Source organism: Pseudophryne corroboree, chromosome 2 (genome assembly GCF_028390025.1).
Source record: "Pseudophryne corroboree isolate aPseCor3 chromosome 2, aPseCor3.hap2, whole genome shotgun sequence".
NCBI lineage: Eukaryota > Metazoa > Chordata > Amphibia > Anura > Myobatrachidae > Pseudophryne > Pseudophryne corroboree.
In genome coordinates this window covers 911,592,147-911,611,829 of record NC_086445.1, presented here as the reverse complement: position 1 = coordinate 911,611,829, position 19,683 = coordinate 911,592,147, and the positions used below count along the sequence as shown (strand labels likewise).

The following is a 19,683-nucleotide window of genomic DNA, read 5'->3' as shown; positions in this document are numbered from 1 at the left end:
TGGGATTTTAGGAAACCCAACACCACGTTGAGATCCCAAGGTGGCACAAAAGGGGGCTGAATATGCAGCACTCCCTTAACAAACGTCTGAACTTCAGGAAGAGACGCCAGTTCCTTTTGAAAGAAAATGGATAGGGCCGAAATCTGGACCTTTATAGATCCCAACTTCAAGCCCATAGTCACTCCAGACTGTAGAAAGTGCAGAAATCTGCCCAGTTGGAATTCCTCTGTAGGGTCCTTCCTGGCCTCACACCAAGCAACATATTTTCGCCATATGCGGTGATAATGCTTTGCTGTCACGTCCTTCCTAGCCTTTATCAGCGTAGGAATAACTTCCTCCGGAATGCCTTTTTCCGCTAGGATCCGGCGTTCAACCGCCATGCCGTCAAACGCAGCCGCGGTAAATCTTGGAACAGGCAGGGCCCCTGTTGCAACAGGTCCTGTCTGAGAGGCAGAGGCCATGGGTCCTCTGTGAGCATTTCTTGCAATTCCGGGTACTAATGTCTTCTTGGCCAATCCGGAACAATGAGTATTGTTCTCACTCCTCTTCGTCTTACGATTCTCAGTACCTTGGGTATGAGAGGAAGAGGAGGGAACACATAGACCGACTGGAACACCCACGGTGTTACCAGGGCGTCCACAGCTATCGCCTGAGGGTCTCTTGACCTGGCGCAATACCGTTGCAGCTTTTTGTTGAGACGGGATGCCATCATGTCTACCTGTGGCAGTTCCCATCGATCTGTAATCTGAATGAAGACTTCTTGATGAAGTCCCCACTCTCCCGGGTGGAGGTCGTGCCTGCTGAGGAAGTCTGCTTCCCAGTTGTCCACTCCCGGAAAGAACACTGCTGACAGTGCTTGTACGTGATACTCCGCCCAACGAAGAATCCTGGTGGTTTCCGCCATCGCGACTCTGCTTCTTGTGCCGCCCTGGCGGTTTACATGAGCCACCGCGGTGATGTTGTCTGACTGAATCAGCACCGGTTGGTTGCGAAGCAGGGGCTCCGCTTGACTCAGGGCGTTGAATATGGCCCTTAGTTCCAGGATATTTATGTGCAGACAAGTTTCCTGACTTGACCACAACCCTTGGAAGTTTCTTCCCTGAGTGACTGCCCCCCACCCTCGGAGGCTCGCATCCGTGGTCACCAGGACCCAGTCCTGTATGCCGAATCTGCGGCCCTCGAGAAGGTGAGCACTCTTCTGTAGCCACCACAGAAGAGACACCCTGGCCCTGGGTGACATGGTGATCAGCCGATGCATCTGAAGATGCGATCCGGACCATTTGTCCAACAGATCCCATTGAAAGATCCTCGCATGGAACCTGCCGAAGGGAATGGCTTCGTACGATGCCAACATCTTTCCCAGGACTCGCGTGCAGTGATGCACCGACACCTGTTTTGGTTTTAAGAGGTCTCTGACTAGAGTTACAAGCTCTTGAGCCTTCTCCGTCGGGAGAAACACCTTCTTCTGGTCTGTGTCCAGAATCATGCCCAGAAAGGGCAGACGTGTCGTAGGAATCCGCTGCGACTTTGGGATATTCAGAATCCAGCCATGCTGTTGCAACACTTCCTGTGAGTGCGCTACGCTGATCTGCAACTGCTCCCTCGACCTCGCCTTTATGAGGAGATCGTCCAAGTATGGGATAACTGTGACTCCTTGCTTTCTCAGGATCACCATCATTTCTGCCATTACCTTGGTAAATATTCTCGGTGCCGTGGACAGACCAAACGGCAACGTCTGGAATTGGTAATGACAGTCCTGTACCACAAATCTGAGGTACTCCTGATGAGGCGGATAAATGGGGACATGCAAGTAAGCATCCTTGATGTCCAGAGACACCATAAAATCCCCCTCTTCCAGGCTTGCAATGACCGCTCTGAGCGATTCAATTTTGAACTTGAATCTTTTCAGATAAATGTTCAGGGACTTTAAATTTAATATAGGTCTGACCGAACCGTCCGGTTTCGGTACCACAAACATTGTGGAATAGTATCCCTTCCCCTGTTGAGGAAAGGGAACCTTTACCACCACCTGCTGGAGAAATAGCTTGTGAATTGCCGCTACCACTACTTCCCTTTCTATGGGGGAAGCTGGCAGGGCCGATTTTAGGTAACGTTGAAGGGGCATCACTTCGAATTCCAGCTTGTATCCCTGAGACACAATCTGTATAGCCCAGGGATCCACCTGTGAGCGAACCCACTGGTGGCTGAAATGTCGGAGACGCGCCCCCACCGCTCCTGGCTCCACCCGTGGAGCCCCAGCGTCATGCGGTGGATTTAGTGGAAGCCGGGGAGTACTTCTGTTCCTGGGAACTAGCTGTATCCTCACCCTTGTAAGGTAACACCTCCATGTGTTTTTTGGAGTCGGCATCACCTGTCCACTGCCGAGTCCACAGGACCCTCCTGGCAGAAATTGACATTGCATTAATTCTAGAGCCCAGTAGGCAAATGTCCCTCTGGGCATCCCTCATATATAGGACAGTGTCTTTTATATGCCCCAGGGTCAGCATAATAGTATCCCTGTCTAAGGTATCCATTTCCTCAGACAGATTATCTGTCCACGCTGCTACAGCACTACACATCCACGCCGACGCAATTGCCGGCCTCAGTAGAGTCCCTGAATGTGTATAAACAGATTTCAGGATACTTTCCTGCTTTCTATCTGCAGGATCCTTTAGGGTGGCCGTATTCTGCGACGGCAGGGCCACCTTCTTAGATAATCGTGTCAGAGCTTTATCTACCCTAGGGGAGGATTCCCAGCGCACCCTGTCCTCAGGCGGGAAAGGGTACGCCATAAGTAACCTTTTGGAAATCAGGACTTTCTTATCTGGCGAATCCCACGCTGTTTCACATAACTAATTTTTTTTTTTTTTTTTTTTTTAATAAAGTAATTTTTATTCAACAGTCTGGAGAATAAGGTACAGACATTGCAGAGCATTAGCACATCACAAAAAATAAATCCGTTAACTTTGAATCAGAACCTCATTTTTGAAGTAATTTCACAACTGTGGAGTAACAGGACATGTCTATGAGGGTATAGTACAGAAAATTTCCTGTTGTGCAGATCAGTTAGGTCTGCAAGATCAGTAGCCATATATATATATAAATCCACATTTAACTTTTATATTAACGCCCTTAAACTAACCAATAGGAAACAAAAAAAAAAACAAAAAAAAAAAAACAGAAGCAAAGTGAGAAGGAATATCCTGACTCAGGACCACATTAATCGTGCAGTTGAATAGACGACCACGCAGGGCTCAGCCGCCAAGCGTCTCAAATACATCATGAAACAGTAAATCTTGGAAAATTAGCACTTCAGTGTCCTCTATAGTTGTGGAATCGGGTGAGAATGGGGGGAGTCAAGCCATGGAGACCAGACCCTCTCGAATTTGGCTGATGCGTTTTGTTTCATATATACATATCTTTCTTTAATTATTGTATCATTGATTAAGGTCTGAAGCGCAGAAACCAAATGGGCTCTAGGGGCCATCCATAGCCTCGCAATGCAAACCTTAGCCAAGGCACATACACTGTGAGCATAAAGACCCAACGAAACGGACATAGATGTAGAGCATCCCATCCCCAGAATACAGAATTGAGGGTAAGCAGTCCGCCAGTCACTCCCGTACTCTCCAGAATTGACCTAACCCCCAACCAGAACACCCTCAGCCTCGGGCAATCCCACAGTAGATGCCAAAATGTTCCCACCTCCCCCTCGCACTTAGGACAAAGGCCAGATCCGCCTGTACCAAAAGTAGCCAGTCTAGCTGGAGTCATATATGTTCTGTGTAAAATGAAGAATTGAATTTGCTGATATCTGAGAGACTTGGTAACTTTGGCAGGGTATTCCAGAGCAAGGGCCCAGTCCTCCTCAGCTATTAAACCCATATCCTCCTCCCACCTTCCACGGAGACATGTCAGAGGGTCCGCATGGAGCTTAGTAAGCAAATATCCATACGCCAGGGAGACCATCTTAGCTCGACCCAAAGTAGCCACAAAGGTCTTGATGGGAAATGGGAGGATTCGTGGGGGGGACTCAGCAAACTGGGACCGGAGGGCGTGACGGAGCTGGAGATATCTGAAAAAATAGGAATTGGGTAAGTCAAACTCATCTTTCAGTTGTTGAAAGGATTTGAGTACATTATCTAGGTAGAGTTGAGAAATAGAAACCACCAATCTAGGGGCCCATACCTCCCGCCCCTCAAGCGCATGCAATTCTGGGAGCCAGTCAGAGTACCAAAGGGGGGTATCTGGGTCCATACCATCGTATCGCAAAAGGACTCTCAGGGCCCGCCATATCTTTAAGGCCTGGAAAATAATAGGGGGAAGAAACCGAACTATGCTCCCTCTCAGCAGCACCTGCACAGGAGAGAGGTGGGGGAAGTAACAGCGAATGAACTCACAATGTAAAGAGTTAACCTCAGAATCCTGCGCCCACACACTAATATGAGTCAACTGAGCAGCGTAGTAATATATCTGAAAATTAGGCAGAGCCAGGCCACCGTCAGAGCGCTGCCTGGTAAGGGTATTTAGTTGTATCCTAGGTCGCTTGTTAGCCCATATCAGAGAGGATAGGACACTATTCAATTTCCTAAAGAATGGTGGATAAATATATACCGGGGACTGGAGAATAATGTATAAAAGTTTGGGCAGTATAATCATTTTAATGAGATTAACCCTGCCAGACACCGTCAGTGGAAGTTTACACCAGGCCTTGGATTTATCCACGACCCACCGCATAACTGGGTCCAGGTTCAGAGGGCCAAAATCAGAAGGGTCATTAGTTATTTGAATCCCGAGGTGTTTAAATTGTATCGTCCAACATAATGGCAGGGGGATTTTGGGAATAGTAGGGGGGGGCTATGACTGGCATAATGTATGATTTAGACCAGTTAATTCTAAGACCCGAGTAATTACCAAAGCACTCAATCACACGGAGCAAAGTGGGCATAAAGAGCTATTCTATCCTCACGTGAACCCATACCGATTCCCACAATATCTGGGTGCGATCTTAGCAAACAGGCCAGGGGCTCGATGGCCAGGGCAAACAGTGCGGGGGATAGGGGGCAGCCCTGCCTAGTACCACGGGACAGTTGAAAAGAGGGGGATACATAGCCGTTCACCAAGATCCTGGCACTCGGATGTTGATACAGTAATTTAGTCCATCTGATAAAGTTGGGTCCAAAGCCCATACAAGCCATCACCTCCCATAAATAAGACCATTCAATGCTGTCAAAGGCCTTGGCCGCGTCTAGCGAGACCACAGCCGAATCAGAAGGGGAGTCATGTGGGAGTTGCAAAATGGTATATAATCTACGTAGATTAATAGATGTGGACTTCCCTGGCATGAAGCCAGTCTGGTCCGAGTGAACGAGGGAGGTGATTACTGTGTTAAGCCTTACTGCCAATATCTTTGCCAGGACCTTAGCGTCGGTGGGAATCAGGGAAATCGGCCTATAGGAGTCTGGAGACCCAGGGTCCTTACCGGGCTTTGGAATCACTATTATAATCGCCTCTGACATAGAAAGGGGAAGTTCGTTATTGGCAAATATATCCAAGTATAGGGCATGGAGTCTGGGCCCCAAAAAATCGATATGATTCTTATTGACCTCGGAGGGAATCCCGTCACACCCCGGAGCCTTGCCATTAGGGGACATACCATTGGCCGCAGTCACCTCCTCGAGCGTCAAGGGCGCCTCCAGCAGCTCACAGGCTCCAGAGGAAAGTGCGGGCAGCGCAATACCCCTCAGGTAATATGAGAGATCTAGAGTAGAGCACGTCAATTGTGAGCTATATATCTCAGAGTAATAAGATCTGAATAATTGCGCAATGTCCGGCGTGGTGTCAACAAAGGAGCCATCCCCATCAGACATCTGGGTGATCGTAGACCCAGGACGAACATAATGTATCAGACGGGCCAGGAGTCCCCCCGTCCTATCAGCCTGCATATAAATATTAGTAGCTTTAAAAAGGAGGGAACGTGAGTTTTTATCGGACAGGTAGGCCATCCAAGCCGACTGAGCCACTAGCCAGCGTACCTTCGTCGCGGGGGCACCATCTAGCAAGTATTGGGACTCTAGTTCCCTGGCGTCACTTTCAAGGGCCTGTTCTCTTTCCCTTGAGGACATTTTATGAGCCGCTATGCGTCCAATATAGGAACCTCTCAAAAACGCCTTAAATGAATCCCAAACTACCGTACCCGAGGCTGACCCTACATTATCGTTAAAGTACCCCCCCCCCACTGAGTCTCCAGGTCACTACAGTCACCTAGTTGGGTTAGCCAAGAGGGGTGCAGCTTCCAATAAGAGTGCCCCTTCTGACTTTCTACAGCAATAGTCATCAACAGAGGGGAGTGATCAGAGACCCCTCGAGCCTCATAGTGGATGTCAATGATCCTAGGGACAAGGGCAGGGGACACCAGCATCAGGTCAATCCTGGAGAAGGAGCCATGAGTACTGGAAAAACAGGAGAACTGACGGGCCGCAGGGTGACGGAGTCTCCACGCATCTACCCACTGCAAACTATCCAAGAAGTCAGCAAATTTGGTAGGGCCACCACCCGCTAGCGCAACATTCGGGGAGTGCCATTGGTCCAAGGATAAATCTAGGATATTATTAAAATCGCCCAGGCATATCACTGGGGTGGTAGGAGAAGGAGCAATAAAAGAGGCAGCCTGCTGCAGCACAGCATATGAAAAAGGAGGGGGGACATACACCGCTAAAATGTAATAGGACTGGGAACTCAGTTTACATTCCATGAATACAAATCTTCCATACGGGTCAGTTTTGATCGACAACAATTCAAATTGCACTGATTTTTTAATCAGAACCGAGACACCCCTAGAAAAGGAAGAATGAGAGGCATGGTAAGCCCATCCCACCCAGGTCCGTTGTAAAGACAATAACCTATTTCCCTCTAAGTGGGTCTCACTGAGGCATGCAATATCTGGGTCATATTTCTTAATCATATTTAGAACCAAGGAGCGTTTGATTTTGTTATTCAGACCTCGGACATTCCATGCCAGAATTTTCAGGTTAATCATAACCCCATGTAGATTCTATGTATCTCCCGGATAGACATTTCCCAAAATATGACTGAGAATCAACAGTATTAATACCAGCAACACATGACGTATATAAGCCCCGCGCTATAAGCCATAGCGTCTGAATCATTAAACATCCTTGCTTCAGAAAAAACTTAGGTAAGAAAAATAAACTAAAGAAAAAAAAAAACAGCAACAAAGGAAGCCGCAACCAGCAGTTTCCCAATTATCCCTCCCCTCCCCGTAAACCCCCCCCCCGAACATCGGCATACTTATATCCCAAACCAACAACCCAAACTTCCAAGTGTTAAGAAAGCCTAGATCCTCAACTAAACCTCCAACCCTTCTCTAATCAACACCACTTGGACGTAAAAGTCTTGAGCCACCAATGCAAAGGAGGGGGGCTCCCCGATCTATGATCGTTCCCTCCGGTAGTCTAGGCCCCAGCTTCTGCAACGCAGGAGATCAGTCCGGAGCCAGCTGCCGAGCACCCGGTGCAAATCTGTCCAGCCATTGTGCCGCTTCTCTAGGGGAATTAAAAAACTTGGTCTCCCCATCCGCCACAACTCGGAGCCTTGAAGGAAACAGCATGGAATATGAGATGTTGAGGTCTCGCAGACGTCTTTTAATGGGCATAAATTGGGCTCGGTCCTTCTGGACGTCTGCGGCAAAATCCGGGAAGGCCGACACCTTGACTCCATTACGGACCAACGGGCCCTTCGTACGACCTAGGCGGAGAACTGAGTCCCGGTCCTTATAATGCAGGAATTTGGCGATGAAGGTGCGAGGAGGGGCACCAGGAGGTAGCGGCCGAGATGTTATCCTATGTGCACGCTCCACCGTGAATTGAGCCGTAAAGGACTCAGCGCCATACATCTCCTTAAGCCAAGATTCGAGGAAGTCCTCCGGCTTCGAGCCCTCTTCTCTTTCAGGCAGGCCTACAAATCTTACATTATTCCTGCGCAGCCGTCCCTCCATGTCTAAGAGCTTGGTCTGAAGGGAGGAAACCTGCTGGGTCACTGTGGACACGGACTGCTTCAGGGGGCCACACATATCTTCCAGGTTGGAGACCCGTGTTTCCGCCTCACCCACTCTCTCACGGATACGCTGTACATCTTGTCGGAGTAAGGAGAGGTCGCACTGCACCTTTTCCATCTTATCGGAGAGACGCTGCTCACTGCCAGCTATAGCCTCCAGCACCTGCTGAATAGACGGCGCCTCCGCCACCCCCGGGGAGCCGGCCGCAGACACAGAGGGGGAATCAGAGTGGGTCGGAGAGGCTCCCTGAGAAGGAGCTGATGACACCTTGGGAATGGATTGCCTGGCATATCTTTCTAGTTTGGCCGCGGCCGCACTCTGGCCTCCCTTAACCATATTGGACAGGAGCAGTCACATCCACCCTAGGGCAGGGTTTTCTGTATAGAAGTGTAATTAGAAGGCGGTAGCAGCAAGGACGCACACAATTAGTGGCGGGAAGCAACCATGCCCGGTCTTTGTGTCAAAATATCAATGGATAGAAAATACAGGCTTGTGTAGAAGTAGCAGCAATACGGACAGCAATATTGGAGAGGGAATATCCTGCAGCAATTTCGGAAGGCAGGGGCAGGATGTTGGTGTGTAGTACACTGAAGGATATTAGTGCAGTACAGCAGCGTAGTCAGTTCCAATCTATATTCAACTCCTATGTGGTAGAATGGGAGAGCTGCGCAGCGGGAACACCCGACTGTGCTTCCAACGGTATGTTGAGTTAATATAGGTAATATAAATATTGAGAGGCTGAGAATGAATGAGAGCAACTGACAGTAAGGTCTCAGAGATCAAAAACAGTTCACTGGTCACAGTAGAATCCCATCAGGCAGCCCATCAGATGTGCAGGCATGGGCAGCAGCCTTTATAATCCACTCCCAAAATGGCCGCAGTGTCCCTTCCCCTTCCCCAGGAGTACCTGCTTATCCTCCTATCTTCAGGGTCCCAGCCCGAGAGGCAGAGGAGAGGCTATCTCCCCCCCACAGTCTTTTCGCGGCGTCTGGCAGCAGCCTGCCGCTCGAGCTCCGGGTGTCCCGTGGCTGAGGCCGCCAAAATCGAGGCCGGGGATCCGGAGGATTTGTAGGCCGCAGGGCCGGACGTCGGCGAGTGCCGCCTCTACGGTACCCGGAGACCACAGAGAGGGACGCCCGTCAGTGCCCAGCAGTACGGGGTGAGCGTTTCGGCCGGGTAGAAGCACCAGAGGGAGTCAGGATGGGTATCAGGAGTTTGGTAGCCGGGAGCTCCCGAGACTTGCTGCCTACTCCTCAGCCGTCGTGGCCACCCCACATAACTCATTTAACTCATGTGAAGGGGGAAAAGTCACCTCTTGCTTTTTCTCCCCATACATATAAACCCTCTTGTCAGGGACAGGGTTCACCTCTGATGTGTGTAAAACATCCTTCATCGCTATAATCATGTAACGTATAGCTTTTGTCATTTTTGGTTGCAATTTTGCATCATCGTCGTCGACACTGGAGTCAGAATCCGTGTCGACATCTGTGTCAACCATTTTGGATAGTGGGCGCTTTAGAGACCCTGAGGGCCTCTGCGCTGTAGGATCAGGCATGGGTTGAAACCCTGACTGACCCGAGGTATCAGCTTTATCCAACCTTTTATGTAAGGAGTTTACATTATCATTTAACAACTTCCACATATCCATCCAATCAGGTGTCGGCACAGTCGGCGGCGACACATCAGTCAACTGCACTTGCTCTGCCTCCACATAGCCCTCTTCGTCAAACATGTCGACACACGCGTACCGACACACCACAGACACAGGGGAAGCTCTAAATGAGGACAGGACCCCCAAAAGGCCTTTTGGAGAGACAAGAGTTTGCCAGCACACACCCCAGCGCTATATAACCCAGGGATTACACAGTAACTTAGTGTTTACCCAGTAGCTGCTGTATTATGATTAATGCGCCTAAATTTATGTGCCCCCCCCTCTCTTTTTTACCCCTCTACCGTGATTCTGCAGGGGAGAGCCTGGGGAGCTTCCTCTCAGCGGAGCTGTGGCAGGAAAATGGCGCTGGTGGGCGCTGAGGAAGAAGGCCCCGCCCCCTCAGCGGCGGGCTTCTGTCCCGCGATTTCTTGTAAAATAAAGGCGGGGCTCATACATATAACAGTGTGCCACTGTTTATATGCAGCATTCGCCAGGAGGTAACAATTGCTGCCCAGGGCGCCCCCCCCCCCTGCGCCCTGCACCCAACAGTGACCGGAGTGTGTTGGTTAGTGTGGGCGCAATGGCGCACAGCTGCAGTGCTGTGCGCTACCTCATGTGATGACAGGAGTCTTCTGCCGCCGATTTCAATGTCTTCTCCGCTTCTGCCAGCTTCTGTCTTCTGGCTCTGCGAGGGGGACAGCGGCGCGGCTCCGGGAACGGACGACAAGGTCAGGTCCTGTGTTCGATCCCTCTGGAGCTAATGGTGTCCAGTAGTCTAAGAAGCGCAACCTATAACCTATCCGCAGTTAGTAGGTTTGCTTCTCTCCCCTCAGTCCCTCGTAGCAGAGAGTGTTGCAAGCAGAAGCTCTCTGAAAATAAAAAACCTAACTAAAATACTTTCTTATTAGCAAGCTCAGGAGAGCTCACTAAAAGCACCCAGCTCTGTCCGGGCACAGATTCTAACTGAGGTCTGGAGGAGGGGCATAGAGGGAGGAGCCAGTGCACACCAGATAGTACTAAATCTTTCTTTAGTGCCCAGTCTCCTGCGGAGCCCGCTATTCCCCATGGTCCTTACGGAGTCCCCAGCATCCACTAGGACGTCAGAGAAAAGGCACTAATTGAATACCCCCATATACTGTATATTTTAACCCTCTGCTTACATTTTGTTTTAAAACACAAGGATTATAACTACTTCAGCACTGGAGGAGACATTTATTATTATTTATATGCTACAGACGATTTTTCAAGAAGACTGGACATGTGCAGTATTTTTCTCAGTACAGATGTTGGGTGTTACATGGGTGTCCTATATGTGTTTAGGGGTATATGATACACTACGGGGGAAAATAGGATTTTAATTACCTGCCGGTAAATCATTTTCTCGTAGTCCATAGTGGATGCTGGGGTCCATTTTAGTACCATAGGGTATAGACTGTTCCGCAGGAGCCTTCGGCACTTTTAAGACTTTTTAACAGTGTGAACTGGCTCCTCCCTCTTTGCCCCTCCTCCAGACCTCAGTATAGGAACTGTGCCCGAGGAGACAGACATTTTCGAGAGAGGAATTACTATTAAACTTGTGGCGAGATTCATACCAGCTCACACCATACACAAAAAAACATGTCGGCTAACATGGCCTTTACCATAGCTCATGCCAACCAGCATGTATAACGCAACAGCTGTCAACATCTGAACACGTGTGCAAAAAGATAAACGTAATCAGCAGGGACTACGAGAAAAGGATTTACCGGCAGGTAATTAAAATCCTATTTTCTCTTACATCCTAGAGGATGCTGGGGTCCATTTTAGTACCATTGGGATGTACCAAAGCTCCCTGTACGGGCGGGAAAGTGCTAATGTTCCTGCAGAACTGACTGACCAAATTTTAGGTCGTCAGCAGCCAAGGTGTTTGCACCTGACCAAGTAGCAGCTCGGCAGATTTGCAAAGCCGAGACACCCCGGGCAGCCGCCCAGGACGAACCCACTTTCCTTGTAGAGTGGGCTTTTACCGAAGTCGGTAACTGCAATCCTGCCGTGGAATGAGCGTGCTGAGTGGTACCCCTGATCCAGCACCCAATAGTCTGCTTAGAAGCAGGACCCCCAATCTTGTTGGGGTCAGAGGACAAAAAAGATTCTGTTTTCCTTATCCGAGCCGTTCTTGCAACATAAGTCCTCAATGCTCTGACGACATCCAAGGACTTTGAAACGGCTGAGGTGTCAGAAGCTACTGGCACCACCACAGGTTAGTTGATATGGAAAGAAGACACGACCTTCGGAAGAAAGTGCTGACGTGTTCTCAGTTCAGCCCTATCTTCATGAAATATTAAATAAGGACTCTTATGTGATAGAGCTCCTAACTCAGACACTCGTCTGCCTGAAACCAAGGCCAACAGCATGACCACTTTCCAAGTGAGAAACTTTAACTCCACCTCTTGCAGAGGCTCAAACCAGTCCGATTTAAGGAACTGCAACACCACATTAAGATCCCATGGCGCCGCAGGAGGCACAAAGGGAGGTTGGATGCGCAGAACCCCCTTCACGAACGTCTGGACCTCTGGAAGGGAAGCCAACTGTCTCTGAAAAACAATGGACAAGGCCAAAATCTGAACCTTGATAGACCCTAATCTCAATCCAGCATCCACACCCGCCTGTAGAAATAGGAGAAGTCGTCCTAATTGAAACTCCACCGCAGGAGACTTCTTGGATTCACACCAAGGTACATAGATTTTCTCCAAATACGATGGTAATGTTTTGACGTTACCCCTTTCCTGGCCAGAATAAGTGTGGGAATGACTTAATTGGGAATACCCTTACTGGCTAGGATCTGTCGCTCAACAGCCATGCCGTCAAACGCAGCCGCGGCAAGTCCTGATAAACTAACGGCCCCTGCTGAAGCAGGTCCTCGCGAAGAGGAAGAGGCCGAGGATCTTCCAGTAATAACTCCTGAAGATCTGGATACCAGGCCCTCCTTGGCCAGTCTGGAGCAATGAGGATTGCTCGAACTCTTGTTCTTCTGATGATCTTGAGAACCTTTGGAATAAGTGGAAGTGGAGGGAACAGATACACCGACTGAAACACCCACTTGGTCACCAGTGTATCCACTGCTATTGCTTGTGGGTCTCTCGACTTGGAACAATATTTCTGAAGCTTCTTGTTGAGGCGTGATGCCATCATATCCACTTGAGGAACGCCCCAACGACTTGCCACCTCCGCAAAGACTTCTGGGTGGAGGCCCCATTCTCCTGGATGGAGATCTTGTCGGCTGAAGAAGTCTGCTTCCCAGTTGTCCACTCCTGGAATGAAAATTGCCGACAGAGCTTTTGCATTTCTTTCTGCCCAGAGGAATATCTCTGTCACCTCTTCCGCTCTGCTTTTTGTTCCGTCTTGACGGTTTATGTAAGCTACTGCCGTTACATTGTCTGACTGGATCTGTATGGGACGACCTTGAAGGTGTGCCGCTTGATGAAGGCTGTTGTACACAGCTCTCAACTCCAGAATGTTTATGTGAAGGCGAGTTTCTTGACTTGACAATCTTCCTTGGAAGCTTTCGCCTTGCGTGACTGCTCCCCATCCTCGGAGACTTGCATCCGTGGTCACCAGGATCCAGGCCTGAATCCCGAACCTGCGTCCCCCCAGGTGGTGAGAAATTTGTAGCCACCACAGGAGCGAAATTCTGGCTTTCGATGACAAGAATATCCTTTGATACACGTGGAGATGCGACCCAGACCACTTGTCCAGTAGGTCCCACAGGAAGACCCTGGCATGGAATCGCCCATATGTAAGCGCCTCGTAAGCCGCTACCATTTTCCCCAACAGGCGAATGCACTGATGAATTGACACTGTTCTTGGTCTCAAAAGTTGTTTGACCATGCTCTGGATCTCCTGAGCCTTTTCCACCGGTAGAAATACTCTCTGTACCTCGGTGTCCAGTATCATTCCCAAAAATGATAATCTCATTGTCGGTTCCAACTGGGATTTTGGAAAGTTGATGATCCAACCGTGCTGTTGAAGCACCTTCGGGGATAATGCTATGTTCTGGAGTAGCTTGTCCCTGGACTCGCTTTTATGAGATCATCCCAGTATGGAATTATGTCGACTCCTTGTTTGCAAAGGAGAACCATCATCTCCGCCATCACCTTGGTGAATATTCTCGGAGCCGTGGAGAGCCCGAACGGTAATGTCTGGAATTGGTAATCCTGAACCGCAAACCTCAGGTATGCTTGATGTGGCGGGTAAATAGGGATATGCAAGTAAGCATCCTTGATGTCCACTGACACCAGAAATTCCTTTTCTTCCAAGCTGGAAATCACCGCTCTCAAGGATTCCATCTTGAAAATGAATCTTTTCAAATAAAGATTCAGAGATTTTAGGTTGAAAATCGGTCTGACTGAGCTATCCGGCTTTGGTATCACAAACAGGCTTGAATAAAAGCCTTTGTTCTTTTGTTCGGCAGGAACCAAAGCAATTACTTTGTCTTGACATAATTTCAGGACATTTGTGCTGTCTTGAGCAGAAACTGGCAAGGCTGATTTGAAAAATCGTCATGGGGGGAAGGTCTTAATATCCCAATGTTACAAGTTGGAATTTCATCTGTAAAATCCAAGGATCCAGGTCTGAGCGAAGCCAGACCTGGCTGAAAAAATAGTAGACGTGCCCCCATCCAATCGCATTCCCGCAGAGCAGCCCCAGCGTCATGCTGTGGCTTTTGCAGAAGTAGTTGCTGACTTCTGCTCCTGGGAGCCTGAGGGTGTTGTAGGTTTTCTACCTTTTCCTCTCCCTTTTCCTGTGAAAAAAGGGGTACTTTTAGCCTTTTTGTACTTGTTGTGCCGAAAGGACTGCATAGTATGAGAATTATATACTTTTTTAGCCGGTGCAGCTGCAGACGACAGAAATGCTGACTTGCCAGATGTAGTAGTTTATATCATGGCATCTAGTTTCTCTCCAAAGAGGGCCTCACCATTGTAAGGGAGCGCCTCAATATCTCTTTTGGATTCTGTGCCAGCATTCCATTGGCGGCTCCAGAGCGCCCTGCGGGCTGAAATCACCATAGCAGAGGCCCGCGAGCCTAGTAAGCCTACGTCCTTCATAGGCTCAACCAAGTAACCTGCAGAATCTTTGATATATGACCTAGAATTTGCAGCATGTAATCTTTATCGACCGTGTCAATATTAACAATCAAGTTATCTGCCCACTTTTTGATTGCGTTACCTACCCACGCAGAAGCAATTGTGGGCATGAGTAATGTACCCGTAGCAACATAGATGGACTACAAAGTCGTCTCTAATTTGCGGTCAGAAGGTTCTTTTAATGAAGCTGACCCCGGGGCAGGTAAAATTATTTTCTTTGACAACCTGGAGACTGAGGTGTCTATCATTGGGGGTGACTACCACTTACACCTATCCTCTTCAGGGAAAGGGTACGCTACCCGCAACCTTTTAGGGATAGCAAATTTGTTTTCCGGGTTAGCCCAGGATTCCTCAAAAAATGTATTTAAGTCCTTAGACGGAGGAAAAGTCACGACCTGTTTTTTTATTTCTTTTAAAATAATCTTTTTCCTCAGGTGGAGGTGTTGTGTCAGGAAATTCCAACACCTCTTTTATAGCGACTATCATACATTGAATGCTCTTAGCCAGTTTGGGGTCTACCCCCCCTCATATCCCCAGTGTCGACGTCAGTGTCGGAATCTGTGTCAGTGTCCCTTTGCATAATTTGGGCCAGGGACCTTTTCTGGGAACTGGAGGGGTCCCTAGTGGACGATGTGGAGGAATCAGCAAATACAGCATCTTCCACATACTGTCTCCAATGCTTTGAAGAACAGACAGACTCAGAGAATTTCCTTGCTAGTTTAGCCATATTACTCTGCAGCTTTCTCACCCACACAGGCTCAGAACACTCTTGTGCCTCCAAAATGGGTTCCTCTGGGGAAGAACTTTCTGTAGACATGGTACACACGTGTACAGTCACACCACTCTCACACAGGAGAGCTAATGGGGACAGACTTACACTAATGTCTGTTAGAGGGACCCAGGGGTAATTTCCAGTCCACACCACACGACCTATATGTATTGCATCCTATAACCTAGCAACAGTGTCCCCCATAGGCTGTAAAAATAACTTCTCAGGTGTTGGTGCAAGACGGAGAATTGAGCATTTAAGGTGATCAATTTCCTGACATTTAAAAAGATCTGCAGTGATTTGCATGTAAGGGGCATTACATTCAGGCACGAATACGTCATCAAGTCCTGCCCCCTCTCAAGTACAAGCAACAGGAACTATAAGGAGGGGACTTTTAGGTATGTGCAACACCCCTCCTCCAGCCCCGCCCCCACTCCCCATTTGATCCATTACAGTGCTTCAAATGGGAGTTCTACTTGTCCTTAGCAGTGAAGGAGTTAAAGTAGGGCTGGGCAAACCACGGGACCAAGGTAACAAAATACAAAGACACCAAATATTTTTTGAGTCAGTAGGGGGAAATTCAATTGTTTAATCACGCCCAATCTCCCATCTAAAGTGACGGGAAATTGCGGGGCGATATTCAACTGTCCCCCTGTTTTCTTGCCCACATTAATTGGAGAGCTTGGTAAGCCCAGCATCCACATAGGTGCTGGGCACGTCCAATTAGTTACATCAACGGCCGGGCACGTCCTTATTTGTGACATTGACGGGGGAAGCACTGCCCCCAATAGTGACGCTGTCGGGGCCTTGCCCCTTTTCGATCACACGCATCGGTTTCACAGTGATAGTTTTTGCCACTTAAGTGAGCTGGCAGATGCTTGCTCAGGTATAGAGAAAATCACATAATGGTAAGGCCCTCAATTCAACATGATAAAAGAGGTAACAAATCTATTACGTTACATGTTTTCAAAGCAATAAAAGAAAATACTAAAACTTTTCCCAATTATAAGTGTGCACATTCTCTTTCCAAATATAGCATGCTACAACAGTCATGAAATCAGCTGTAAAAACACATGGAAATAAAATTTCAAAACATTATTGCATGAGTCAAAGTAGGAGATACCGTGTAACTATCAGTACAGGGAATCACAGCATAAGATAATGTTCTGCATAACTCTGATTAAAGGACCGATTCTATTGCAGCATGTGCCCCCAACTGCACAGCTAAACCCGAAGCAGTCAGATGTGTTAACTACTAATGGGCGTCTGATCGAAGCAACAATCGAATAGCTCTGATAAATGACCAGCAGGGGGCGCGTGCCATAACTGAATTGGCCCCTAGGTGTTTAATTGACAAATCAGCATATCATTGGGACACTAAACAAGTATATGCAATGAAATGAAGAGATTATATTCTAGACCACACATTTAACTAAATATGGACCTTATTCAGCTACAGTTGCAGTTTTGCTAAAAAAGAAAAGAAAAAATAAGAATTTACTTACCGATAATTCTATTTCTCATAGTCCGTAGTGGATGCTGGGGACTCCGTAAGGACCATGGGGAATAGCGGCTCCGCAGGAGACTGGGCACATCTAAAGAAAGCTTTAGGACTATCTGGTGTGCACTGGCTCCTCCCCCTATGACCCTCCTCCAAGCCTCAGTTAGGATACTGTGCCCGGACGAGCGTACACAATAAGGAAGGATTTTGAATCCCGGGTAAGACTCATACCAGCCACACCAATCACACCGTATAACCTGTGATCTGAACCCAGTTAACAGCATGATAACAGAGGAGCCTCTGAAAGATGGCTCACAACAATAATAACCCGATTTTTGTAACAATAACTATGTACAAGTATTGCAGACAATCCGCACTTGGGATGGGCGCCCAGCATCCACTACGGACTATGAGAAATAGAATTATCGGTAAGTAAATTCTTATTTTCTCCAACGTCCTAAGTGGATGCTGGGGACTCCGTAAGGACCATGGGGATTATACCAAAGCTCCCAAACGGGCGGGAGAGTGCGGATGACTCTGCAGCACCATATGAGAGAACTCCAGGTCCTCCTCAGCCAGGATATCAATTTTGTAGAATTTTACAAACGTATTTGCTCCTGACCAAGTAGCTGCTCGGCAAAGTTGTAAAGCCGAGACCCCTCGGGCAGCCGCCCAAGATGAGCCCACCTTCCTTGTGGAGTGGGCATTTACAGATTTTTGGCTGTGGCAGGCCTGCCACAGAATGTGCAAGCTGAATTGTACTACAAATCCAACGAGCAATAGTCTGCTTAGAAGCAGGAGCACCCAGCTTGTTGGGTGCACACAGGATAAACATCGAGTCAGATTTCCTGACTCCAGCCGTCCTGGAAACATTTTCAGGGCACTGACAACGTCTAGCAACTTGGAGGCCTCCAAGTCCCTAGTAGCCGCAGGCACCACCAATAGGTTGGTTCAGGTGAGACGCTGAAACCACCTTGGGGAGAAACTGAGGACGAGTCCTCAATTCCGCCCTGTCCGAATGGAAAATCAGATAAGGGCTTTTTCAGGATAAAGCCGCCAATTCTGACACGCGCCTGGCCCAGGCCAGGGCCAACAGCATGACCACTTTCCATGTGAGATATTTTAACTCCACAGATTTAAGTGGTTCAAACCAATGTGACTTTTGGAACCCAAAACTACATTGAGATCCCAAAGTGCCACTGGAGGCACAAAAGGAGGCTGTATATGCAGTACCCCTTTTACAAATGTCTGAACTTCAGGGACTGAAGCTAGTTCTTTTTGGAAGAAAATTGACAGGGCCGAAATTTGAACCTTAATGGACCCCAATTTCAGGCCCATAGACACTCCTGTTTGCAGGAAATGTAGGAATCGACCCAGTTGAATTTCCTCCGTCGGGAATTACTGGCCTCGCACCACGCAACATATTTTCGCCAATTGCGGTGATAATGTTTTTGCGGTTACATCCTTCCTGGCTTTGATCAGGATAGGGATGACTTCATCCGGAATGCCTTTTTTCCTTCAGGATCCGGCGTTCAACCGCCATGCCGTCAAACGCAGCCGCGGTAAGTCTTGGAACAGACAGGGTCCTTGCTGGAGCAGGTCCCTTCTTAGAGGTAGAGGCCACGGATCCTCCGTGAGCATCTCTTGAAGTTCCGGTTACCAAGTCCTTCTTGGCCAATCCGGAACCACGAATATAGTGCTTACTCCTCTCCATCTTATCAATCTCAGTACCTTGGGTATGAGAGGCAGAGGAGGGAACACATACCCTGACTGGTACACCCACGGTGTTACCAGAGCGTCTACAGCTTATTGCCTGAGAGTCCCTGGACCTGGCGCAATACCTGTCGAGTTTTTAATCATGTGGAAGACTTCTGGGTGAAGTCCCCACTCTCCCGGGTGGAGGTCGTGCTGAGGAAGTCTGCTTCCCAGTTGTCCACTCCCGGAATGAATACTGCTGACAGTGCTATCACATGATTTTCCGCCCAGCGAAGAATCCTTGCAGCTTCTGCCATTGCCCTCCTGCTTCTTGTGCCACCCTGTCTGTTTACGTGGGTGACTGCCGTGATGTTGTCCGACTGGATCAACACCGGCTGACCTTGAAGCAGAGGTCTTGCTAAGCTTAGAGCATTGTAAATGTCCCTTAGCTTCAGGATATTTATGTGAAGTGATGTCTCCAGGCTTGACCATAAGCCCTGGATATTCCTTCCCTGTGTGACTGCTCCCCAGCCTCGCAGGCTAGCATCCGTGGTCACCAGGACCCAGTCCTGAATGCCTAATCTGCGGCCCTCTAGAAGATGAGCACTCTGCAACCACCATAGGAGGGACACCCTTGTCCTTGGTGACAGGGTTATCCGCTGATGCATCTGAAGATGCGATCCGGACCATTTGTCCAGCAGGTCCCACTGGAAAGTTCTTGCGTGGAATCTGCCGAATGGGATTGCTTCGTAGGAAGCCACCATTTTACCCAGAACCCTTGTGCATTGATGCACTGAGACTTGGCTCGGTTTTAGGAGGTTCCTGACTAGCTCGGATAACTCCCTGGCTTTCTCCTCCGGGAGAAAC

General features: G+C 48.7%; 1 protein-coding gene across 1 annotated transcript in view; it reads right to left on the bottom strand.

Annotated features, from left to right (window-relative positions):
- Positions 1-19,683, bottom strand: part of RPA1 (replication protein A1) — a 167,972-nt gene that overhangs the window by 95,684 nt on the left and 52,605 nt on the right. The gene's annotated exons all lie outside the window — the stretch shown is intronic.